The following is a 14,707-nucleotide window of genomic DNA, read 5'->3' as shown; positions in this document are numbered from 1 at the left end:
CCGGGCCCTTTGCTCGGTAGTTGGAAGAATGTTTACCTAAACTGCTAGACAGGAATGCATCGGATGAGGGGCGGAGGAGATAATCTTGAAGGTGAAATACAGATTTTTGGCAGGCTACGGGCTGGATCAGGCACCGTTAGCCGCGCAGGGAGTAAGACAAAGTTCATGGTCACAGATGCAGGCTCAGACTGGAGCTTTCAGAGGCAGAAGGCAGGAAAAGGCTTGGTGACAGAATTCGGGCCTACTCGCCTGAATCTGTAAAATGTGGAAAGTGAACCACATAAAGTCGGTGGCCTTTCATACTTAAACAAGGAATATCTGACCCATTCATGGTGGATCTGAAAGAGGACATGTTGACGGTGGACGCACATATATTTGCGTCTTCAAAACTGGAGCAGGAGGGAACATACATGTACGTATAGCATGTACATGGAGCCGTTGGGGTCTACGATAGGGGACATAACTGATCACAAAATTCATATTTCCTCATTCTCCCCATCGAGAAAAGAGTAACTTTCAAGATACTCACGCGCGCCTTCAAATGCCTCCACAAAACCAGACCCCAGTATCTCAGCGACAGAATCTCCTTCCACATGCACAAGAGGAACCTCCGATAGACCGAACTCCTGAGGCGGAAAGCCGGGAGCAACGAACGAGCACGCAGAAATCTGTATTTTATGGTGTATTATTTGTGTACTTTTAAAAATTAAACCTTTGGCAGCACTCTCGCTACTTCCCCTCCCCCGCACAGCCGATCTGAATGCTGTTGCGGGCCGCCATTCACTGCCACGTCATTCTGGGGAAGCCTGGTCAGGCCACGCCCCCTTCATCACGGGCCACGCCCCCCGCCTTATAACGCGCCAATTCACAGGCGCCGGCAGATAGACCGAACTCCTGAGGCGGAAAGCCGGGAGCAACGAACGAGCACGCAGAAATCTGTATTTTATGGTGTATTATTTGTGTACTTTTAAAAATTAAACCTTTGGCAACACTCTCGCTACTTCCCCTCCCCCGCCCAGCCGATCTGAACGCTGTTGCGGGCCGCCATTCACTGCCACGTCATTCTGGGGAAGCCTGGTCAGGCCACGCCCACTTCATCACGGGCCACGCCCCCCCCGCCTTATAACGCGCCAATTCACAGGCGCCGGCAGATAGACCGAACTCCTGAGGCGGAAAACCGGGAGCAACGAACGAGCACGCAGAAATCTGTATTTTATGGAGTATTATTTGTGTACTTTTAAAAATTAAACCTTTGGCAACACTCTCGCTACTTCCCCTCCCCCGCACAGCCGATCTGAATGCTGTTGCGGGCCGCCATTCACTGCCACGTCATTCTGGGGAAGCCTGGTCAGGCCACGCCCCCTTCATCACGGGCCACGCCCCCCCCACCTTATAACGCGCCAATTCACAGGCGCCGGCAGATAGACCGAACTCCTGAGGCGGAAAGCCGGGAGCAACGAACGAGCACGCAGAAATCTGTATTTTATGGTGTATTATTTGTGTACTTTTAAAAATTAAACCTTTGGCAACACTCTCGCTACTTCCCCTCCCCCGCACAGCTGATCTGAACGCTGTTGCGGGCCGCCATTCACTGCCACGTCATTCTGGGGAAGCCTGGTCAGGCCACGCCCCCTTCATCACGGGCCACGCCCCTTCCTGCTCTTCACTTACATAAACCATGTGCCTCCCACGGCCGCGCAGCGGACGGGTGCAGCGGGCGCGCCGGCGGCGCGCCGAAGGCGCGCCAAAGGCAAGCCCGTCTGCGCCCGTCCGCGCCAGGACGGGCCTGAGGGCATGCCATCCCGCTTTGCCTATTACATATTCCTCCCAAGCACTCAGGGACTTTCAGCACACTGCAATTTCACCACCTCCTATGGCTTTACATCGCATTATGTCGGCGGGCCTCATGCGCCCCAACCAACCCCTCCTCAAAGGCTGCACACCCCGAGCATTGGCACCAGCGAGCACCACATTCCTTAAGGTATCTTACCTTAACACCCGCTCACTGGTGAAGCACTCTGAGGATATTTTTATCCCGTTAACTAGCTCGAATCCCGATATGCTTTTATTAATTTTTTTAATATAAATAGAGTTTTTAGTAAATGTTAATTATTTTAATACATACTTTTAGTATAATGTAAATTAAATATATTACAATAATACTTAATATTATATGTATAAATATATACTTATATAGACACACATATATATGTGTATATATGTATGAAAATATATATATCACTAATCCAACCAAAACAACCAGAAAAAAATATCAGGTCAATACAAGGTGCAGATCAGTAAATCAGTTAATACGAAGCCAGATATAATGTGTTTCAGCCAAAGCCTTGATCACATGACTAATCGCTTGTGAATGCACCACTATAAAGTGCAAAACGATCAACATAGGAGAGGGACACAAAGTTCACATCCATGCTAATAAAACTGGCTGCCATCTATTTATTATTTACTATACTTTGGCACAAGTCAACGCTGCACCAAAGTTGTTGTTCTGCTTTGTGTCAAATGTTACAAATGTCAGCAGGAAATGGAATGAGTTGGAAGAAAAAACTGAAGTAAATGCCTTGAATCTATCACACTACACCACATTCAACAATTTGAGAAACACCTTTTGTTTTGTTTTGGGGAGGCAACCAAGCACGCTTGTTTTCCCTGGATGGATTTGAAGAGGGGTACAGAATCTCAATGTTGGAACTGATGTAGCAAAGAGTGTAGTGATGAAGCAAAAAAACTGTCAAGACAAACATAACAACAGAATTAGTAGAAGTGTTCATGAGTTTAAATTTGGCAACTGGGTGTGTGTCAAAGTGAGTTGTTTCATGCCAAAGAGACATTCAAAGATTTCTGAGCCCAAAAAGATTATGCGTTTGCTGGGTTATACTATGATTTTGGAAAATGAAGAGAAGTGGAACAATCAAAGGTTGGTTTAATTTGAAATGCCTCAGAGAATGTTACAAAGGGGAAAAAATTGCACCAGTGAGTGTTACAAAAGGTAATAGAATTGAGAGTGAGGGAACACTCTAGGTGGTTAAAAGACTATGGGCTAATTATGAGTTTGGCGGTCCGATGGACCACAAACTCGACCCTATCTTTGCCAAAGGAAACAATATTCACTTCAGCCATGCTACAGAACTGCTCTGGATGGACCACCACTGCATCCACTTCTTCTTTACGTAACCCACCGCACACAAGCACATGCAACACCTCCCATGCAGAAGCTGGAACAAAGTCTACAAAGAACACATCACTGCCACCTTCACCTGCACTTCACCCCCAACTATGACAGATGCCAACACAGTTGCAAACAACCTCCACCAATGGATAGCCACTGCACCAACATCCTCGCCCCCTCCAGAACACCAAGAGACGACACAACCAGAAAGCCAACTGGTTCACTACGGATCTCCTCGAATCCAAATGCTGCTGCCGATGACTGGAGAAGACGTGGAGAAACAGTAAAACCCCAGAAGCCCATTCGGCCTTCAAAACGGCCATCACAGCACACCAGCAACTCATCAAATCAACAAAGAAAAACTTAATCCAAAACAGATTCCTCTCCAATGCCTACAACTCTCAAAAACTCTTCGCCATCCTACAGAAATTTGCCAAACCCAAGAGCGAAACAACCAACGTCCCCCCTCCCAAGACCTCTGTGACAAACTCAGCTCCTTCTTTCGCCAGAAGAGCAAGCAAGAGGCTCTATGACAAATTTGACTACCAAGACCACAGCACCATCTCAACTCCCACCCTCAACACCACCACCCAACAGACCCTTCTCGCCTAGACCACTCTCACCACAGAAGACACCTTAAAGACAATGAAGAGCATCCACTCCAGAGCACCTTCTGACCCCTGCCCACCCCACATCTTCCACAAGGATGCCGCAGCCATCGCACCCAAACCATTACGATGCAGCACTCCTGAGGCAAAATAGCCGGGAGACATTTTTAAAATTGTGATTATTCTGTGTTACTCTGTGCTTTTAAAATTAGTCTACTCACCAGTACCAGCTTGTACTTTACAGCGGATTTATCGCTGATAGCTCAAGGCGCAGGACGCTTCTACGAGCGCTTTGTCTCGCCCGCCGGCCACGCCCCTTTTTTGGGCCACGCCCACTCCGACATCATAAAGGGACGCTGAGAACAAGCGCCACCATTACGATGCAGCACTCCTGAGGCAAAATAGCCGGGAGACATTTTTAAAATTGTGATTATTCTGTGTTACTCTGTGCTTTTAAAATTACTCTACTCACCAGTACCAGCTTGTACTTTACAGCGGATTTATCGCTGATAGCTCAAGGCGCAGGACGCTTCTACGAGCGCTTTGCCTCGCCCGCAGGCCACGCCCCTTTTTTGGGCCACGCCCACTTCCCCTGGCCCTCCCCTCTCCAGCTTTAAATCATGTGCGTTCCTAGGAAGCGCAGCGGACGAGCGCAGCGAGAGCGCCGTTTGCGCGCCGAAGGCGCGCTTAAGGCAAGCTCGTCTGCGCTCGTCCGCACCCGGCCGGGCCCAAGGGCCACGTCCCCTGGTTCCCCCAGAGGTGACAGACTGGTATATAGCCCTGACCTCCTATGGAAGCTGCGGCCACCTACTTCTCCCAAGTGCGGATCCCTCTTACACCCCCTAGAGATCCCGCGACACTGTAAGTACTGCAACTTAGATCTATGCACTTTAACCAACAAACCCACAGTCGAGCTAAAGAACTACTCCATGCTTCTCCTCAATTGTAGGTCTCTTGTAAAACACTGCCTAGAGATCTCCCTATTATTAGAGGAACACTCCCCAGATGCAATGTTCCTGACCGAGACATGGCTGAACCAAGACTCTCAGCCAGACCTAGCTCAAGCTATTATCCCAGGATATCAGATAGCGCGAGCCGACCGACCACTGGGCAGAGGTGGCGGCCTCGCGATCATATATAAAGAAAGCTACACTTGTCGCCACTTATCGGAAGATATTGAAGACTGTGAGAATCTCTCCTTCTCTATCGAATTTTCTCCCAATGCCTGCTTTACCGGTATTCTCATTTACCGCCCCCCCGGTCCCATAGGACAATTTAATACATCTTTACTCTCGGTGACCTCCCAGTCGGTTATCTCTCCCTCCAACTTCTCCCTACTCGGAGATTTCAATATTCATTTCGACAACCCACTAGACCCCTCGGCACAAGAAACCCAGTCAAGCTTGGCCGCATGTCAACTCGAGCAACGAGTGCCATCTGCTACACACGAAAAGGGGCACTTGCTAGATCCGATCTTCAGCAACTGCGATCAGCTCAAAGTGGGCAGCATAACCAGACTTCCTTGGTCAGATCATTTTTTAATAGCTTTCAATTGGACCACGAGTAAACCACCCTCTTCCTTATTTACCATGAGGAAAACTCGTAACTGGTCCAAACTCCCCACTGACAACTGGGTTCAAGCTTTATGTACTACGAGACCTTCCCTTTCCCAAGACCCAACCCTTAACAATAATAAATACGAGGAATGGATAACCACCTCTCTGGACCGGGTCCTTCCAGAACATGCACCAAAGTCCAAGAGACATAGCAAAACCGCTCCCTGGTACACAGAAGAGCTCAGGAACCATAAACGCCTCTGTAAAAGACAAGAGAGAAAGTGGCGCACTTCATACAATCCCGAAGAAAAAGCCACCTACAGGGAAATGATCAGGAACTATAAGCTTGCAATTAAATCCTCGCAAGCTGCCTTTTACAATTCTAAAATCACCATGGCAAAATCCAAATCTAAAGAAATTTTTCGCATAGTCAACTCCCTGATCAAACCCCCATCTCCGGTCACAGACAACAATAACTCAACGACCAAGTGCAATGATCTGGCGGAATTCTTCTTCCAAAAAATTAATAAAATTTATCTCTCCTTCCCTAATCCATCCACTGATTCCCCTGGTCAAAACCCGCACTTGACAGTAAATCCGACCAAGTGGTTGGAGTCTCTCCCCCTGATAACATTGGAAACCGTACAGAAACTGGCACAACGAATAAAATCCGGCTCCCCGTGTGACCCTGCCCCCCCAGGCTCACTAAATCTTGCCAGCGTTGCTATTTTCCCTACGCTCCTGGATCTCATGAACTCCTCTATAACCAGTAGGACGGTCCCTTCAACATGGAAGCACGCTATGGTACGGGCTCTATTGAAGAAACCTTCCCTTGACCCGGCCAACCCCAGTAATTATCGCCCGATCTCGTTACTCCCCTGGGCGTCGAAAATTCTGGAGAAACATGTCAACACCACTCTGACAACATTTTTTGAGGAAAACCACCTCCTCGACTCCTCCCAAACAGGTTTTCGTACCAAACATGGGACAGAGACCGCTTTATTGGCAGTGACTGAGGAGGCAAGACGGCTCCTGGATCGAGGAGGATCAGTGGCAGTGATCCTCCTCGATCTAAGTGCCGCATTTGACACGGTACATCACAAAATCTTGCTAACCCGCCTTGCCGACTTAGGAGTGACCGGAGACGCCCTGACATGGTTCATCTCTTTTTTATCTGACAGAACCTTTCAGGTCTTCGACGGCACATCCCGCTCATCAACTCGCCCCCTGGGATGCGGAGTTCCCCAGGGCTCCTCTTTAAGTCCTACGCTCTTCAACGCATACATGAAGCCACTGGCTGAGGTAGTTCGTCCGCATGGTGTTAAGATCATCTCCTATGCGGACGACACCCAGCTGGTGGTCTCCCTTGCTGAGAAGAGCGGCCTCCAGTCTCCATCAGACCTAGCGGCCTGCTTGGAGGATGTAAAGAAGTGGATGATGAGCTCATGCCTAAAGCTAAACGACGATAAAACTGAGCTGATGATCCTGGGCCCAGCCTCCCCCGCCTCCATAGAGCTGATCTGGCCATCAAGCATGGGAATGGCCCCACCCCCCAGAGACAACATTAAAAGCTTGGGCGTCTGGCTCGACAAGTCTCTGAGCCTTAACACACAGGCCACTAAGATCTCAGCTACCTGCTTTGGCCTCCTTAGGGTGATTAAGAAAGTCCTTCCCCTCCTCTGTTCTGAGGCCAAACAGATAATTATACAGGGCCTCATCCAATCTCGTTTGGACTTCAATAACGCCCTTTATTTGGGAGCACCAGACTATACCCTACAGAAGCTCCAACGCACCCAGAATTGTGCTGCCAGAGCGCTGCTGGGAATCCCCCGGAGGACTTCAGTAAGAACCGGTTTAAAGACCCTGCACTGGTTACCTGTCAGGGACAGAGTAAAATTTAAATCACTCTGTATCGCCCACCAGACATTCTGGGAAACGGGCCCAGACATCAATCGCCCCCTGATTTCTCCCTACAGGCCCAACAAATCTCTTCGTTCTTCAACAGCATTTTTGGCCGAAATCCCCAGAATACGCAGAGCCAGAGCAGGAGGACGCTCCTTCTCGTATAATGTTTCCAAACTCTGGAACTCCCTCCCTCTGCAGCTGAGGAACAACCCTAACCTGACTACGTTCCGGAAACAGCTAAAAACCCTGCTATTCAATGCCTAAAAGTAACCTCAAGAGTGCTTTCTTCTGTTTTTAGCGCCTGGACGCCTCAGGGCAGCTGCAGCGCTTTACAAGTCACATTTTCATTTCATTTCATTTCATTTCATGGCAAAAGATCAACTGCTCTCTCGAGACTGCCACTTTCCCCGACTTTTGGAAGCAGGCCGAAGTCAACTCTCTCCTAAAGAAGCCCTCCACAGACCAGACGGACCATAAAAACCCCAAAACCGGTCCTAGGATGCTTGGTTCCAGTCCAGGGAGGACCTGACTTGGCAGTTCGGGCTGGACTGTTCCCATGAGGCACAGGGTCAAGACTGATTTGCATATGGCTGGGTTCTAACTGGAATGGCATGGTGAGCAAAAAAACAATGGATTTAGGCCCAGATCTCTGTACTGGGGTGAATGTATGACATTGTTCTGCATTCTGAGAAAATCCAGAAAAATCAATATGTTATACATCTGAACAGTTGTTAAGATATCGGAGCACTCATCACTCCGAATGCAACCTACTTCACCCTTTGGACGCTGGTATAAGATGCTCTCACTGTAACTATACCTTCTGTTTAGCGTCCCCTAGAGAGCATAGGAATTTAATTGCTGATACTGTCAACCTTCCACAGGGTATTTTTTATCCCCAGGGCAGACTCTCGCCTAACAAGGTTTTTACTTTTTGGAATATTAATTGTCGTTCCCTCCCTAAACACAAGGCCAATATTTTTGATCCTATAAGTAGTGACCAGCCAGATGCTATCTTCTTGACTGAAACATGGCTACATACAAGTTCGGGGTCAGATGTGGCCTCTGCTCTACCATCTACTTATGCCATAGCTAGGAAGGTTAGAGATATTAGGAAAGGGGGAGGCATTGTTATACTTTTTAATAAATCTTACTAATGTAAATTGGAAGAGCTGCTTGTGAGGCGGCATTATTCAAACTTTCCTTGACCCCTCAATTTACTTTTTCGGGCATACTTACCTACCATCCGCCTGGGTCATCAGGCCCCTGGGCCTCGTCATTTTCGGTCTTAATCACTCCTTACCTTCTTAATGCTGCCAATTTTACCATTCTGGACAACCTTAATCTTCATCTTGATAACCCTGAATGCACAATCAGCAGTACGCTGATCTCAGATCTTGCAGCAATGAATTTGTTGCTTTGAAACACCAGTCCTACTCACGCAGCAGGCTATTTACTGGATCCTATTTTTCCAGCTTATCTAATATTCAATGTCCGCCTGCTCTTCCCGTTTGCTGGTCAGACCATTTTGCAGTCAAGCTCTGTTGCACAATTCCGGTGAATCTGCCTAAAATTGTATCTGAAACGCAGGAAAAACTTATGAGTTGGGGCGAATTGGATATGGAACTTTTTATTAAACTCCTGTCAAATTGTGTCCCTGCCATTCAACAAATATCGACCACTTCACAGGGCATGATCCATAATTGGATTCATAAAGCAATTAATGACTGCCTTCCATCCTCAGTTAAAAAGTCTTACAATCACCGTCACCTTGCCCATTGGTTTACAGAGAAATTAAAAATTGAAAAAACTAAATGTAAAGCCTTGGAAAGATGTTGGTGGAGGAATTATGCGCCAGACTCCAAACCTAAATACAAAAAAGCTTTAAAAGATGATCAAGCCCTTTGTAAATCAGCTTGCGCAGATTTTGTTTCATCCACTATTTCTAATGCACAGCACTGCTCCCGCACCTTGTTTACAATGGTCAAAAAGTTGTCCGGCTATGATACTCAGCCCACGCCCCCGATCATAGATGAGCTGCAATGTGACAACCTTGCTAATTTTTTCTTGAATAAAGTGAAGCAAATTTACTCCACATTGGCAATACTGTGCCAGTTGACTCTATTCCGTTAGCCTTTACCACTGGTATTACTTGTACAGCTGAATCCTCTAACAAACTGGAATCTTGGTCACTCCTAGACATCAATTCTTTTAAGAAAGTCCTAGGTAGTATTAAATCAGGCTCTCCCTGTGACCTTGTACCTACCAGTGTGCTACAGCAGCTTGAATGATCATCTCTTATGCTAATTATGAAGCTACTTAATGCTTCCAAGTGATAATTGATATTCGGACCTGAATCCATGGGAATACTAATAAGGACTGACTATTATTGATTATGAATGTACCAGTAGTTCTTTTTCATTTAATGCATAATGTTCTATTCACAGCAATATGTCCGAACAGGGATTGATGACATTGGGAGCGAGGCCAAAATGCAAAAGAATATTAATAGGCACTTAACCTATATTAAACTGACATGAAGTCTAGAACAGGTCGAATGGACAACTGCTATAAACTGTGCCATAATTCTCGTAATGTTTTTAGATACGATCACTGCCTGTAACAGGGAAATAAGTTTGGTGTATCTACTATAGAAGTAGAATGGTGATTAATTAAGATTGCAGTATGGTGAGACCTTGTATATATATATAAGTTTTTAGAGGCCCATGATGAAGCTTCCTAATCTGACTGGATGTTGTTGTATATATGCTGCATGCATTAAGAACATGTTTGATAAAGTTATTTGAAAATACGAACTACTAGTACCACAATGCCTCATAATGGGCAACTGTGGATACTTAGTATAAATAGTGAAAATAGACAAGGGACTGTGTATACTACTGTGACCAAGAACGAGAAGTTCGAAACGCGTAGGAGGAGGAGAGCTTTTTTCTGAATAAAAAGCTGAATTAACAGAGGAGAGTGCCTCGTATTCTTCGTATTGTGGAAATATATGTATATATATATATATTTATATATATATTTATATATATATTCACTGAAAAACATAGGTTTTACAGACGTTATAGTTAGAAATTAGCATTTAAAAAACCATCGAAATTCACTGAAAAAAAACATAGGTTTCAGGGGCATTAAAGTTAGTTGGACATTTCACTCATACAAAACCAGAGAAATTCCACCATAATAGTTAGTTCAGCTAACTATAACTCACGCCCCCGCAATGCACTGCTGATGATGTCACATATTACATCATTCATGACATGGTCAGTGACATCACTGATGACATCTCAAATTACATCACTGATGACATCATCCAATGACTGTGTTTCTGTAAAGTTTAAATTTGTTTTATATATATGCCAAGCTGCATTGAAAAATGAGTGGTTGTATAAGTGTCTGTATGGAGGATTTACTAGGTACGTGACTGACTGTATAAGTGAGTGATTAAATGTGTCTTACTGAATGCATGGGTTAGTGACGAAACTGTGTGAAAGTCTCTATCAGTCTGTCTGTTGTTGTGTAAGCTGCTGCATGGGTTGGTGAGTAGCTGCATGAGTGTCTATATGAGTTATTAAATGTTTGCCTATGTATTTGTATGGCTGCCTGTGTGTGTGTGTGTGTGTGTGTGTGGTTGGGAGGTGTGTGACTCTGTGCATAGATGTGCGAGTGGTTGATTCACTGGGTGTATTGGTTCAAGAGTGCATGTGGAAAAAGCTGTATGGGTGGGTGAGTGTGTGTTGGTGAGTGAATGGATGTTTCAGTGGTACATGTGCAAGTAACTACATATGTAAAAGGCAGTATATGTGAGTGATGGTATACATAAATAACTATATGTGAGAGTCAGTAATTGTGAAAGTAGCTGCATGGATGAGTGTGAATTTGTCTCAGTGCGTCTATAACAGAGTAATTATGTGTTAGTATCTGTATGAATAAATGAGCTGGTGTCTGTATAAGTGCATAAGTGAGTAAATGGAAGTATGATTGATTCTTTGCATGACTGACTAGCTGTGTGAGGAACTCAGGATATGTGGCAGTGTGTGAGTGTCTGTATAGGTGTATGAGTGCATATGATAGTGTTATTATTGATGAGTGACTGCATGTATGAGTGACTGTATGGGTGAATGAGTGGATGTGTGTGTAGACCTAGGAATGAGTGAGTGGGTATGTAGTAACTGGTATTGATGTGTCTATTGTTTCAAAAATGGTAGTCTGTATTTTAGAGTGGGTGTATCAAAGGTTATATTCAGGTATGAGGAGGTGCATCAGATTTTCACGTGGATGATGTCATCAGTGATATCATCAGTGATGTCATTTGAGATGTCATCAGTGATGTCACTGACCATGTCATGATTGATGTAATATATGACATCATCAGCAGTGCATTGCGGGGGCGCGAGTATAACGGTGGAATTTCTCTGGTTTTGTAGGAGTGAAATGTCCAACTAACTATAACGTCCCTAAAACCTATGTTTTTTTCAGTGAATTTCAAAGGTTTTTTAAATGCTAATTTCTAACTATAACGTCTGTAAAGCCTATGGTGATTTCAGTGAATTTCAAAGTTTTGTTAAATGCTAATTTCTAACTATAGCGTCTGTAACACCTATGGTTTTTTCAGTGAATTTCAAAGGTTTTTTAAAGGCTAATTTCTAACTATAATGTCCCTGACACCAATGGTCTTTTCTGTGAATTTCAAAGGTTTTTTAAATATTAAACTACTATTCTGCTATTTGTCATTAGTACTGTTTTTTCTAACTTTTCCACTACAGAAAATAAAATAAACTGTAAAACTGTTGTGTAATGTAATATATTTCAGAAATTACAGTGTTACTTAATACAACATAATTTAACATTTTGAAAACATATTTTTCTCCCTTTTTCTGCTGTTTTCAGATTCTACTTAACTACACTATTCACAGTGATGTCAGTGTAGTATCATCATAAACAGCTGTGGAAAAAAACAATCAACTAGATTGTTAAAAAAAAACACATGACTAATTCTTGCATCCCCAATACAAAATCGACACAAATAACACATTCAATACAATTCAATGTTTTTAAATCTTACCTTTACTCTGTAGTTTCTGTTCACATTGTTCCTCAAGGCCAAATAATGTGTTGAATTTGTTTTTCGAAATCATCCAGTAGAAATTCCTTAACGCATCTTACCATTTTCCCTCTAGACCGAAACATGTATCTAAAAATGTTAATTAAGAAATATCAAGTATGAGTTGGGTAATTCATAAGTCAATCTCGGTTTTATTTCCAAGTGTGTATCGTTGCAGTGACTCCAACCATTATTACATTTTAAATATACAGTATAATGTCCACATGTGGTAGTAGCTCCAGCATGGAAAACAATAGCAAGTGTTGTGAAAGTTCTTCCAGAAATAGATACTTGAGTTGCAACAACATTTTTAATTTTCGTTTCCACTTTTCTTCCATTTGGTCTTCAGCGTTGTAGTATTAAAATTAGATATGTTCCACATCTTTGTAGGCATAATGTAGATAACATTTCTGATTGACAACGATAACATTTCATATCATGATTTGCTTCTTTTACTAATTTCGGAAAAGGTACAGATTGGCAATCAGGTATAGTTAAATATAAAAATAGTTCTCTGTCAACTATAGTGCTTGAAGTTAATGAACACTCTTCACATTTGTAAACCCATTTGTAACTGAGTCCAAATAAACTCTCAATCTGGATTCCTTCATCTTCTAATACTCCAAGCATAACCATCAGAAATTCTTGTGCATCTTGTTGTATATTAGGGCTGAACGTTAAAGATCCAGTACATGTATCCAAGAGTTGGCAACTACCAGAAGCAGTAAGGATCTTACTTCTATCAGTTCTCACTTGTTCAAATAAAGTATAAAGTGCAGAACATAATCTTTTTTCCTGACTTTCCATAATTTCACCATAAAGATCTTCTAGATAAAATATAATGTTTAGAATAACATTACCATAGCAGTTGACACCAGAAGCATTTTCTAATTGGTATCCCACAACATCATCATTTGTTTGTGTTTTCTGTTTCTTTGCATCTTTTCTTTTCTCTTGAATTTTTTTCTGCTTTTCCACCACACTTGATTCATCAACATGTTTCCGTTTTGAATACACAAAGCGTTTTTCATAAATAGGATATTCACCTAAAGTTGGTGCATAAAGTCTTCCTAAATGATTATATTCTCTCACACAATTTACATCAGCACTAACCTTGTTTTCATCAAAATCAATTAAATACAAACCAGACAATGTTCTAACTCAAGATAATGCAACATATGCCATTCCCTCTTTAAACACAGTTATTCTAACATTTACTAAAGCATTATCCACACTAAAACCTTGAGATTTATGAATGGTTATTGCATATGCTAAACAGAAAGGAAACTGTTTTCTATGAACATACAAGTCTTTGACCATCAAAAAATGTACAGCACAATGCCCAAATTGTCTTACCTCTGTAATCTTATCAAATTTAATTTTCAAGAATTCAATTACATTTCTGTTTTGATATTTTACAAATTCAACAACTTTCCAGATGCTCCATTCACTAAACCTTCTTCTATATTCAATATTTAAATTACGCCTCAAAATTACCCGACAGTTTATACACACATCTAAAAAAATTCTAAGCCAGCAGTTTTTGATATAGACTTTTCCAAAGAATCCAATTTAATCTGTAGTTTATTTGAAAGAAGACTTGTTATTCCTTGATGCTCCATTTTATCAATAGCTTCAATGTGAACTATTTCTTGACAAGCTCTTTAGTAGACGACTTTGTAAAGCTTGTTTACCATGTTTGCTTAGAACACAAATTCTTACATCTTTCAGAATATTTCCATAATCTTCATTACTTGCTTGTCGCATATTCTGAGTCAGAGATTCACATTCCCAATACTTCCCAAAGATTTCCTCGTGTCTTCATGTAGAAGAGTTTTGAAGACTGGTTCTCCTTTTACAGGAGTTAGTTGTAGCAGATCTCCAAATACTATTAAGGTGCATATTTACAAGGGCTTTATCTCCGCTTTTTTGGCTTACAAAGCCAAAAAAGCGGAGATAAAACCAGCGCCCTATTTACAAGAGGGTGCTAACATGCATAATTGCATGTTAGCACCCTTTTCCCTTATACCTCACTTTGCATCCCCAATGAGATGCAAAGTGGCCATTACTGAGCGTACCCAAGATAGACTACCTTGCAAATGTTGCTGATGTTTACATTGCGATATTTACAAGGCAGCCCACATGATTTTAGCACACATTAGATTTTGGCGAAAATGTCAGTTTTCGCCAAAACCTAACGTCTGCTAAAATCCTGACTTAGCCATCCCTAACATAGGGGGTGGATTATGCTGATACGACCCTGTGGGTCGTATCAGCAAGGTTATCGCCCTTTTGCAGGGAACATCACTGGAAAACCAGTGATGTT

The sequence above is a fragment of the Triturus cristatus genome, chromosome 2_2, assembly GCF_964204655.1.
Source record: "Triturus cristatus chromosome 2_2, aTriCri1.1, whole genome shotgun sequence".
In the NCBI taxonomy this organism is placed as follows: domain Eukaryota; kingdom Metazoa; phylum Chordata; class Amphibia; order Caudata; family Salamandridae; genus Triturus; species Triturus cristatus.
This window is presented reverse-complemented; position numbering follows the sequence as displayed.